Source organism: Elgaria multicarinata, chromosome 11 (genome assembly GCF_023053635.1).
Source record: "Elgaria multicarinata webbii isolate HBS135686 ecotype San Diego chromosome 11, rElgMul1.1.pri, whole genome shotgun sequence".
Lineage (NCBI taxonomy): Eukaryota > Metazoa > Chordata > Lepidosauria > Squamata > Anguidae > Elgaria > Elgaria multicarinata.
The window spans coordinates 21,912,058-21,924,957 of record NC_086181.1 but is presented as its reverse complement, the minus strand read 5'-3'; the positions used below and the strand labels follow the sequence as shown (position 1 = coordinate 21,924,957).

At 42.2% G+C, this 12,900-nt stretch overlaps 1 pseudogene; it reads left to right on the top strand.

The window, feature by feature from the left end:
- Positions 1–11,632: 11,632 nt before the first annotated feature.
- Positions 11,633–12,613, top strand: LOC134405410 (olfactory receptor 14I1-like; annotated as a pseudogene).
- The last annotated feature ends 287 nt before the right edge of the window (positions 12,614–12,900 follow it).

Sequence of the window (12,900 nt, the reverse complement as noted above, 5' to 3'; positions counted from 1 at the left end):
CCTCTTTATCTCGATTGATTGAAACAGTGCTACTATGATTTGATGAACAGAAAATGGAAGCTATAGTAGGAGTGAGTAATACAGCTATTGCTTTGATGAATGGAAAAACCAGGCTGCATTCTGTGAATAGAGAAAAGCCTCTAATGGGGATAAAGAGGGAATAGGAGAGGGGTAGCCCCACCCTTTGACCACATCACTGGCAGGTCACAGCCAGGTCACAGAGGAGGGGCACATAGCCGCAGAACTGCTCCAGACCTGTACTTAAGAAAAACAACACACTAAACAGACGTTCCAAAAATGTGCCTTTTCCAGAGGAAAGTGGTGAGATGGCTGCAGATTTGTGACACTGTCAACTGTCATGGATGCATTAAATCAATGGTGTAGATTGGCCCCAGTTCTTGAAAGATCTTCTGAGATTTGTTGGGGGCAAGCACAAGCAGTGTTAGGAACAGAACAAGCAAAAATCTGAACAGTGTGCTATCAGTGAGCTAGGCCCTCATTTAAGAGACACAGACAGAGAGACACAGAGAGAGCACATTTGTTCAGGAAACTCTATAGGGCATGTAGATTATCCTAAGTGACATGCTCTATCAAAAGCTTCATGTGCCAGAGTTCCTTAGTTCCAGCAGGCACTTCCTGGGCACAGGCAGGATAAGTTTAGGATCTACCTGTAGGAGAGTAGAACAAGCACCATATATCAGGGACATTGAAATCAGGGTCTACAGAGCAAGGAAGACAAGATGAGATCAAGCTAAAGTTCAAATGCTTTCCTCAATCTTTTGGTTATGAAAAGTTTGGGTGCCGCAAATGAGGCCAATTGGGAGTCCAGTGTACTCCCCTCCCAGGCCCTACCCCACGGTCCCTCCCAGCCACTACACCTCTGCTGTGCTCCGCTCCCTGCCCTGCCACTGTTGTCCAACCACCCGCCCAACTTACCTGCCCAACTTACCTCCTCATGCTGGTGAGCCTCCTGGTCTCTTCTTGGGCTGCTGCAGATCTAGTAAATGGCCATTTCTGGCCACCGTAGTTTTCAACACTACATCTATGATGGTCTGAGAAGAGTCTGGATGGCTTATGGCATGCGGAGGCCTCAGGTAAGTCCCGCATGGGCCAAATCACTCCAAAGTGGTTTGACTGCTTCAGGTTGATATGGCCCAATCTGGCCCCAAAGCTGATTTGTCCTAAGGCAAACTGAATCAGCCCACCTCAACTTGGATTCAGGTTTTGGGACCAAGCCAAAGTACTGCCATAACTAAAGGTATTTACAAAAAAAAAAAAAAGTTTACAGGCTGTTTAAGGCAGCTGGGGAAAATAAATATTTCTATTTGGTGGCAGGGGAAAGGTCACAGAAAGGGAAGGGAAAAAAACAGGAAGGGAAGGCACTCTATTAGGCCTGGTCTCCCTTCCATACATGGATATGGGTGTTACTGGTCCCATGATACCTAGGCCATGGCTAGACCTACCGGGTCTAGTGTGATGGAGGAGGGAGGATCTTGTGATATGGTTATCGCAAGATCTCCCCCTTGTCTACAAGTGGCCTGTGACGTCCCAGGAGGAAGAGGACGTCACATCCACCATTTTGTTTTTTTTAAAGGAGACGGAGCACTCGAGCAAAAAACAGTACGATTTTTTTTTTAAAAAAAAAAAAAAATCCTGCTCCCTCCACCCCACCCCCAATGGGCACAGAGCTGTGCCTGGCTCCCAGCTATTCATAGTTAGTCACGAGGAGCCAGAACAAACCGCGACACCCACCCACACATTTCACAGTCTCGGGATCATCCTGAGACCACTGAAAAACCATGAAAAAAGGGTAGGGCGATATCCCGGGCTAAGAGAGGGATCACCTTTCTTGTTTCTGGGATCCCCTGTGCGTCATGTGGAGGCACATGGACGATCCTGGGGTGATCCCTGGGATATCGCCCCGTCTAGCTGTGGCCCTAGACAATGGTCAGTAATACTCGGAGCAATAGTCCAATGCATCTGGTGGGCATCATATTGTGTAAGGCTGATCTAAACAGTCACTCATGTACAATATGCATACCTACATTGCTGTTGTCTGGCTAAAAATGTAAATCAGACAGCCAGAAATATTAGCAGGTGTTTTTTTTTTTAAAGGAAAGTAATACATATTAAAAGGCAAGATCAGTCAGTCCTTATTTGTTGTTCAGAACACTCAAGGAACTGTGGTGGTGAGGGGTTAGGCAGCATGCTACAAATTTGTATTTGGCCCAAAGAAATGAAGCAAAGTCATAAAGTTAATTTCTGTTTCTGTTGCTGAGTTGTGTTGAACTCCTGAGACCAAATCCCTAGAAACACAAAACAGATATTAATAAATCTCATCCACATGCTATTAAAGCCTAATTGCCACCAGAGTCTGAAGAGTAGGAAGACTTTTATGTTGTTGGATGGATGCCTGGCCAGAGGCAGAAGACATCTGAAGTTAAGAAAATCAATGAATAAAACAAAAACAAAAATGGTAAGCTATTTAAAATAACTGTACCTATCATCGTAGGGATTTCTGAGTTACTCTTGCATTTATACTCTCTTTTTTCTCTCCTCTCTTTTATTTTTTTCTTTCATACCTAATATCTCTATTGATATTAACACTCTGTAAGTTTATTAACCTGCCATAAGTAGGGGAAAAAATTCAATTCATAAAAAAATGTTTATCTAGGGCCTTGGAATATTTTTAGGGAGTTGGATCCAGTGCGTAAAGCTGGACTGGTGGAAGCAAATTTTCCTGGATCTCTGTTGTATACAATAAATTGATTTTATGCATTTAAGGATTCACATGTTTGTGGGCTTCCCATCTGCTCCTCACAATGGCTTCTCCTCCAGCTCCCACTCACCCACAATCACTGTACAGTGGGTTTGAGCAGCTGCTGGATGGAATAGGTTGTGCTGCTGCTAGAAGTGGGAGGAAAACCCAGGTTTGAGCAGGACACTTTCTGTGAGTGGAGAGCCTCTCAGAGATGGTGCCTGTGCCCAAATACAGGAGGATTATTCACCTTTACCCCCCCATGTACTGCATTTTGTGGGGGGCAGCCCTCTATGTAGCATTTTTGGTGGTGTGCAAATAACAGCTACCACTGAAAGCTTAAATGTGATTCACATTTGCAGTTAGTTTGGGGATTTCCCCCATAGGCAAAATTTAGGAAAAACCTGGGGCAGGCAGGGCAGGTGAAAAGAATGTATATAAGGCTGACAAAATGTCTTTGGGGATCTGATCCAGATTGGCAGACATGTTGGCACATTGGAGCGAGACATAGAGATGCTAGAGCATCCCCTTAATCAAAGATGCTAGGAGGCTAAGGGGAGGCTCGTATTCATGCAGCACCTAGTGAAATTCCCTCCTCATCACAACAGTTAAAGATGCAGGAGCCCTGCCCTCTTTTGTATCTGGACACGCTAGACAGGGTTCCTGCAGCTTCAATTGTTGTGATAAAGATGGAATTTCACTAGGAGCTACATGCATACAAATGACACCTCCTGAAATTCCCTTTTCAACACAACTGTTAAAGATATAGGAGCCCTGTCCTCCTTTTCATAGGGTCACCATACTGAAAGGGACGCTGGATGGTAGAGAGGGAGCCTCTGCCTGCTCCTTTTCCTCACTCCCATCCTTGAGGATCTCCTCCTCCTGACCCTCAACCACACTGAGAACATCCCAAATCTCTGGTGTGAAGTCTATCAGTGGGCTCCCCACTCCCAATAAAGGAGATGGTGATACTCCTCCTTCCAAGACACTGCTGCTACTAGCACCTGCCTCTGCCAGAAGGGTGCTGCTTCTGCCTGGACTTGCCTCCTGCTGAAGCAGTGACCTCTGGGCACTCCTCTCAGGGGCCTATGCCTGCTGTTGCTGCTCCCAAAGGGCAGGATGCATCAATCTCACTGAGGGAGAGCCAGCCTGGACACTAGTGACGCTGCTGGTCCCACCAGCACCTTGCCTATCTCTGCATGTGCCAAGAGCAGTACATCCACGGTTACTGTTCATAATAAATAAAATCAAATATAGTGCTTTGCCAACAGTGGAATGTGTATGTGTACTGCTTTTGCCCATACACAGTGTTTGTGTGTTAATAATAATTCTATTTTAGTTTTCAAAAGGAGGAAAGGGAAGGAAGGGGGAAGGAAGGACCAAGGGAACAAACTAAAGCCCAACAACAACAACTAGAAGATTTTTATTAATAATTTAAAGAAAGAGAAATATTGACGGGAGAGCAAGAGGAAAGATTTAAGAGAAAGGAGGGAAGGCTTTGAGAGGGGAACAAAGGAGAAAGATCACAGCACAGATAAAATCCTATTTTATTCTTTTCTACCAAGCCAGCCCAAGCAAACTAGTAATGGTCCTTACTTCTACTCAACTATAACCCTCACTGAAAAAGGTTGTAGGAAGCTGGATCTCCTGATTTTCTTAACTCATTCTCCACCACTGTGAATTGAGGCTTCCTGAGACAAGTTCAGCCCCGTTGCAGCAAGGCTCAATTTTCCCCCTCCAAACTCCTCCTCCCCTCCCCTCCTTTTACAACATCTGATACAAATACAGACAGGCTTCAAGGCTTCAAAAATTACTCAGAAGCTCCAAATTGTGCCAAGGTGCCTTAAAATGTGACGAGGTGCCTCAGCGCAACTTAGGAAGCTCTGGACCTGCCTCAGATTTGGATTCAGCCCTGAAGCTGTAGTTCCATGCCCTACTTTGGTATGCATAACCAGTTGTTTCATACTCCTGATCCAAAGAACATTTAAATTATAGATAACCGATTGGATCCAGATTCACTCCTACTTACAGCAGACCCATAGAAACAAAGATTTCACACAAAATGTGAACAAGTGTTTGGAGCTTGATAAGCACCACAACATTATACGTGTACATAATATTGAGCTTGGAAATATTTATTTATTTATTTATTTTAAAATTTGAATATACCATTCCCTTTTCAAAATTTTGGAGTGGTGTACAACATAGAATAAAATAGAGAGCTTCAGCTGTGGGGTGGTATATAAATGTAATAAATAAATAAATAAACAATAAACAAATAAACAAATAAACACAGAATAAAAACATATTAAAATGCAAAATGAACCATGGCTGGTCATCAAGGGAAGGCTTCCTGGAACAATGACGGTTTCAGGAGGTACTGAAATGAATACAAAGTTGGGACCTGCCTGACCTCCAGAGGCAGGGAATTCCATAGGAGGGGGTTACCATGCTGAAGGCTCTTCCCCTTGTGGACTCCAATCGGACGGTAGGTCTATGTGAAACCACCAGGAGCATGCCCTTGGATGACCTCAGTGACCAGGTGGGTTGACAGGGGACAAGGCAATCTCTTAGGGATCCTGGTCCCAAATTGTTTAGCAACAATACCAATGGAAGATTAAAAACAAAAAAACAGGTAGTATACTTTATGTCATTACATTCCAGTACTGTCATTATAACAGTTGTCCTGTTCCCCCCCCCCCCTCCATAGAAAACATGGATCTTAATAAGGAGCAAAACATGGCCAACCAGTCTTCAATTTCCGAGTTTCTGCTGTTGGACTTCTCAGGGGAGCTGACTCTGCCCCTCAGCCCTTTGCGACCCGCACAACGCAGAAAGTTGAGAGTAGTCTCAAAATGACCCCCATCCACGACTCTCTGTGCACAAGAATTTTCAGAACGATAGCTTAAAAACCAACCCAGTTATGCCCAAGTCTTTCCCTCAATGCAATCCTATGGGCGAAAAGCCGAAAACGCCGTTTGAGCCGCGCGGTTGACCCGATTTTCAAAAAAACATAGCACGTGACCCGCACGACGCAGAGAGGTGAGAGTGGTTTCAAAATGACCCCCATCCACGACTCTCTGAGTACAAGAATTTCCAGAACGATAGCTTCAAAAAGAACGTAGTTATGCGCGATTATTTGCCGCAATGCAATCCTATGGCGAAATGTTTTCAAGATGGCGACCGGAGCGCTCCGCCTGAACTAGGAGCTCCGAAAAATGGTCGCTTCTCTTCGCCTTGCTTCTAGGGGTCTGCGGCCCGCTCCTACTCCGCCTCTGGGTAAGGCGGAGCAGACCAATCCGCTACTGCTTCTACGCTCCTAATCGGAGCGGATCACACCCCTAATAAATAAATAAATAAATAAATAACAGGGAGAAGATGTTCCAACCATATAACCAAATCTGGCCCACTTGCATTAGTTGCCTATAAGTTTCCAAGCCCAATTCAAGGTGCTGGTTTTGACTAATAAGTCTTACATGGCTCAGGAACACAATACCTGATAGAGCACCACTCTGGGCAAGAACCGACCTGTACATATGTTCAATGACTAAGGCCCTCCTCCAGGTGCTTCCTTCGAGGGAGGCTGGCAGGGTGGAAACAACAGATTGGGATTCTCAGTGATGCCCCCCCACACACCCAATTAGGGAATGATCTCCCCAACAATGTCAGCCTGGTGCCAACTAGAGCTGTGCAAGGTTCGAGATTCGGATTCAAAAATCTGAATCTCAACAGCCATTTTATGACAGATACACCATTTTATGATGGATCCACCATTTCCCCTGCACAGCTCAAGGGACCCAGTACCGGAGGGAATTCCTACAACTCCCTGGATGCACTGCCTGGGAGGGGGGGACCTACCGGGGCCCCAGGAATGGCATGCAGTTGTTTCTTCTTCGCTGCGATCACCACTGCTGTGATATTCCAGCTGCTGCTGCGATCACCCAGCTGCTGCAGTGATTTCCCAGCTGCCCGCATGCTTCAGGATGTGCATGTCCCTGGATGGAGCATTGCACATTCCACAAGCACCCCGCAGCTGCCCATGTCCCGTGGTGCCAACAGCGTTATCTTTACTAAGGCAAGTTAAAACAATCCTCATTTCTTAGGCATCTGGCAGGATATAATGAGTTTTTAATTAGGTCCTGGACTTTCTTTGGTTAATTGTTTAAAAACTGTTTTTGGATACAGTATGTGTCGTCTGTATCTGTGCTATCTGTTAATTTCTTTTATTCAAATGGTTTTGTATTGTTAATGTGTGTTTTTCCTAATTTTTGTGAACTGCCCAGTGAGCTTCAGCTGTAGGGCAGTATAGAAATACAATAAATGAAATTAAATAGATAGATACAACTGACTACCCCTCTCTCAGACTTTGTGATTGAAGGGCTTTGTTATTATCCCCTCCACTGCCCACTATATAATGCAGGGCCTTTTATTATCCCATTACTACCACTAAACAGCCACAAAACAGAGGAGGATGCAGGTGTTGTCAATGTAATCCATAAAGGCACCATAAGGGAATGCAACCTATGCAGCATCACTTCAAACTAAGTCCTCCACTATTGTATGAATGAATGTATGAGAAACTACTGAAGAAAACACTGGTGCTATCACATACAAAGAACATCATCAGGAAACCCAGAAAGAACAGGTCTTGAGAAAGGAGCCTTAGCATTTGGGTCTGCAGGCCTGTCATGCATCTGTTCCATGGCTACCGTTCTTGTCTAGAAGTGAGAGGCAGGTGCCAGTGAGCAAAGCAGAACTGAATGACATGTGGGTAGGCACTGGTGGGCACCATAGCAAGGGAGTTGGCAGCTGGGTTGGGAAAGGCCACAGAGGCAGGAGAGATCACAGCTGGGGTGGAGACAGGTGATGGCAGTCTAAACCAGTCTTACCCAGCCTGGTGCCCCCAAATGTTTTGGATTTCAATCCCTCCCCTTTTTTTGTATATAGCTTTTTGGATGTTATGGAGTGAATTCACTTTCTCACATGGTAAAATCAAAAGTTTACAAGTTCAGAAAGACAAAGCATGGCAGGTGTCAGTAGGTCTACAGAACAAGGAAGTGAAGAGGATGTTCAGCTAAACTTCAGAAGCCCTGCTCAATTTTTTGATGTTGAAAGGTCTTGCCTGAAAAGTGGACAGATGTTTTCAGTTTTGCAAAAAGAAGTTTCAGTTTTGCAAAAAGGTCAGCAAAAGGAATTTAGGGCAAAGGTGAGCCCTCCTGATTGGTCACTGCTACAAAAGCAAAGACGTGCTTTAACATATAAAAACTGGAATCCAAAATAAGAAAGGTTATTTCAGAAAGCTGAGAACCCAGGCATAAATATATTGCTTGGGAAGAACTTGGATAAAATAGGGACAGGTTTAGCTGGATGCATTGAATCCTGGTTGTTGTTTTTTCAAACTTTTGTTCTTATGGAGTGTGTGTGTGTGTGTTGTAACCAAACAGATGTTATACCCTTTTTCATAATAATAACTTTCAGTCAACCTAAAAAATATTGTTGTTCAAAATTTGTGGTCCCTTTTATGTTGGGTTATCTAGAAGCTGAACCTCACACTGTCTAAAGGTATGTACCAAACACAGAGACACAAAGGGAGAAGGATTTATGGCTGTTTAAGACAGCTGGGGAAAACAAAGATTTCCACCAGGTGGCAGAGGAATGGTCATAGGAAGGGAAGGAAGAACAGGAATGGGGCAATCTTTCTCTGTTTAACCTGTTCTCCCTTCTTCACACGGAAAAGGACATTGCTGGTCCGGTTAAATCCACTCAGTGGCCAGGAATGCTGAGAGACAATATCCAAAGCATCAGTTTTGGTAAGACCTGTCTAAACAGTCACACATGAACAGTATGCATACCCACCATTACTATACAAGTAATGGAAGGCAGTAGTTATTACTTTAACAGACCGCAGGTCACAGCGGTCTGTTAACAGCTTTAACAGACCGCAGGCCGCTGCAACCTGCGGTCTGTTAAAGACTAGAACAAACAAATGAAGCTGAGTTTTACTGGAGGGATTGTTTCCCCAAGACAGAAACAGCTCTAATGAGGGAATTACCTGATATGGCATTGAGTCCGAAGAAGCTGGAACAGCATAAACAGGAAGTTTAATTGCAAATTCCTGTTATTCAATGTATTGACAACACAGACAAGAATAGAAAAAGAGAAGAAACACTATTTCTGTACTTATATTTTTGATGGTATTGTTTCAGGTGCTAAATGTTATGAAAGTCTGTAATGTTGTTGGACTGTATTAGATTTGTATTCTAGCATATATGATATATATGATTGGTTGTTATAGTACCCAACATTGTGATGGTTAACCACTTTGAGACACATCAGTTGGTTTTATAAATTGTAAATAAATGGGTTATTTGATAATTATCACCTTTTATTGGTGTTTGGAGTAGTTGTGTGCCTTTTTGGCACTTTATATAGTACTACCCACCATTGCTGTTATGTCTGACTATAAATACAAATCAGACTGCCAGAAATGTTAGTAACCTAAAAAAAAAGGAAAGTAAAACATACTAAAAGGTATGATCGATCAATTCTCCATTTATTTATTTTCAAAATATTCCAGAAATTGTGGAGGTGACAGGATGGGCAGCATGTCACAAATGTGTATTTGGCCCAGAGGTTTGATGCAATGGCCCTAGATCAGAAAGCTCTATTTATTTATTTATTCTGTATGCCTCTGTTGCTGAGTTGTGTTGAACTCCTGAGACCAAATCTCTAGAATCACAACACAGATATTAATAAATCTCATCCACATACTGTGAATGCCTAATTAAGAACATAAGAACATAAAGTGCCATGCTGGATCAGACTAAGGGTCCATCTAGCCTAACATTGTTCACACAGAGATCAACCAGTTATCGGCCAGGGACCAACAAAGCAGGACATGGTGGCTAGAGGCAAAAGATCATTTTAAGTTAAGACACATCAGTGAACAAAGAAATAAATGGTAAGCTATTAAAAATAGCTGTACTTATCCTCATATGAATTTCTAACTGAATCTTGAATATATACTTTCTCTCTCCTCTCTCCTCTTTTTTTTATATACCTAATATATCTCTTGAAGTCAACATGCTCTATGTCCCTGACATACTGTCAAGAAATACTTTTGTAAGCCGCCATGAGAGCCTTTTTTGGCTGAATGGCGGCATAAAAATCCTTAAATAAATAAATAAATAAATAAGTGGAAGTATTTCAATTCATATTACTTCTTTATCCAGGATTTTGGAATATTTTAAGGAGGTGGGTGGGAGGGTTCAATCCAGATTTTGGTGCATAAAACTGGACTGGTGGAAAAAGACCTCCCTGGATCTCTGTTGCAGATTATACATTCAACTGGTTTTATATATTTTAGGATGCACAAGTTTATGGGTTATCAACTTTAGGTTTGACTTTGCCACTTCCTCCTCCCAGTGGAAGCGTTACCGCAACACTAAACAAAATGCAATGGGTTTGAAGGGCTGCTTAATGGAGTGGGCTGTGTTGTTGCTGCAATGGGGGAAGGGGAATCCACTGTAGTCACCAGTCATGGCTTTCTCTCTTCCTTTTCTTCCACTTATGTGTGGGAGATTTAAGAAGATTGCAGGGGTTAAACCTGATTTCTCTTCTTTTTCATCCAGTAAGCCTATATAAACCAGTTGCTGGAGAACATTGTTTGGAAGTTGCTGTTGCGCTAGTGTCTTGCTAGTGGGTTCCTGGTCAACAGCTGTTTGGCCTCTGTGGGAATAGGGTGTTGGACTAGATGGATCCCTGGTCTGATCCAACGTAGCTCTTCTTCTGTTCTTCTTTTCATCCCTCCCTATATCTTATCCAACTTTGTCCATTTGCTGTTGTGTTTGTTGGTCATGGCATATTATTATTATTATTATTATTATTATTATTATTATTATTATTATTATTATTATTATTTTATATGGATGTGGTTAGATCCAGTCTAAGTTAGTAGCTCTTACATCCTGTTGAAATGAACAGAACAAGTTAATAATGAGTATCAAATGTCTCATTCATCACAGCGGGACTGAAGTGTGACTAATGTAGCCTGCATCCAACCGACAGATTATATTTTATGTTATAATGTACAATACATGATAGAAGACCCATTATAGGTAATGTTTAAAACAGTGATGATTTCATGTTCATCTGCGTAACTGCTTCTTCTATTTCACCGTTTTTTCAATTCATGCCTAGATTTTATTCCATTCAGAATTTATACAGATTTTAGTCTTTCACTTTATGTGTCTATATCATTGTGGTAAAATTCCCCATAAATCAGCACCAAGGTCTGAGAATGGGAGTACTTGCTGGGATAGCACCAGCATGTCTATATGATCTGGCCACATATGAGAGGACTGAGATTTTAAGAGATCATCTGACGTACGGTGGCCTTTAGATGAAGAAACCAACATAATCATCATTGTGGTTTCTGGATCTAGGAGGGTACAGTACAAGTGGCCTACCTATCAATATAGCCACTCTCTGATCAAAATTATATAATCCCTCCCTTGTTGTGGTTTCATACTGCATTTTCATACTGTTGACACAAACACACAAATGAACACCCACTCACTGACCCACAGTGTGTTCACAATCTGACTGCCACAGCCTTAACTGAAGTGTTTTAATCGTTCCCAACTGATTTAAAAATGGCTTGCTATGAGATGTGTGGTTCTGATATTCAAGGAGGGTGTTCCAAGTCCTTTTTTGCCGTGCGGAACTATGTAGCTGTTTTGTATTCTTGATCCAAACCACCTTTCAATTTTTGATAATGGATTGGATCCAGATACATTCCTACTTAAAGCAGACCCATTGAAATAAAGATTTCTCATTATAATAGTTGTCCTTCTGTTTTTCCCCATAGAAAACATGGATCTTAATAAGAAGTGAAACATGGCCAACCATTCTTCAGTTTCTGAATTTCAGCTCTTGGAGTTCTCAGATGTTTGGGAACTGCAGATTCTGCACTTCTTTGCATTTCTTGTTTATTATCTGGCAGCAGTGGCAGGAAATGTCCTCATTATCTCTGCAATTGCCTCTGACCACCACTTACACACCCCCATGTACTTCTTTCTTATTAACTTGGCTATACAGGACCTTGGCGAAGTTTCAGTCATTATTCCCAAATCTATGATCAATTCTCTCTTAAATACCAGACACATCTCTTATTCAGGATGTGTAACTCAAGTCCTGTTGTTTGTATTATTTATGGCATCTGATTTTTTCCTCCTCACAGTCATGGCATATGATCGGTATGTTGCCATATGTAATCCACTGCAATATCAGATGGTGATGAATAGGAGAGCTTGCACTGAAATGGTTGCTAGTGTTTGGGTCGGCAGCTTTCTCTATGGGGTGGTACACACCACTGGCACCTTTTCAACTCCGTTTTGTGCCAATGTGGTCAATCAGTTTTTCTGTGAAATCCCGCAGTTACTAAAGCTCTCCTGTTCTGAGAAAAATCAGTTTGAAGCTACAGTTGTTCTTTTGTTTACTGTCATTGGATTAGGCTGTATTGTATTCATTGCTGTGACTTATGTGCAGATTTTCAAAACAGTGTTAACAATGCCCTCTGTACAGGGAAGGCAAAAAGCCTTATCTACTTGCCTTCCTCACCTAATTGTTTTCTTCACTTTTGTAACCACTGGCTTGTTTTCTTACCTAAGTCCCATCTATAGCACTACATCACTACATCTAGATTTGATTTTTTCTGTAATATATTCTATGGTTCCACTGTTGCTGAATCCAGTGATCTACAGCATGAGGAACAAGGAGATCAAAGTTGCCTTGTCAAATCTATTAGGTTTGAGGACATCTTCTAAGAATCTATTACATTGTTTTTTTCTGTAATTACGGATTTAACAATATGCTTGTTGACCTTGAAATATGTCCTACTGTGTTCAATAAGACTTTATCCCTATAGTGTTTATGATTAAAACTTCAATGTTTAATTACAAACTTAACAACATAGGAAGTTTGTTACTATTTGTTACTGATACCGTAATTAGTGCAGGACTAGTACAGATTATTGGGACAACGTCTGGGCGACTTTTATGGGCTCTGTTCCTGTTGTGATGGCCTTAGGAAGAACACCTTTCCTTTTGACCCTTGTCCATCTTGACAGGGAGGTGTTGACT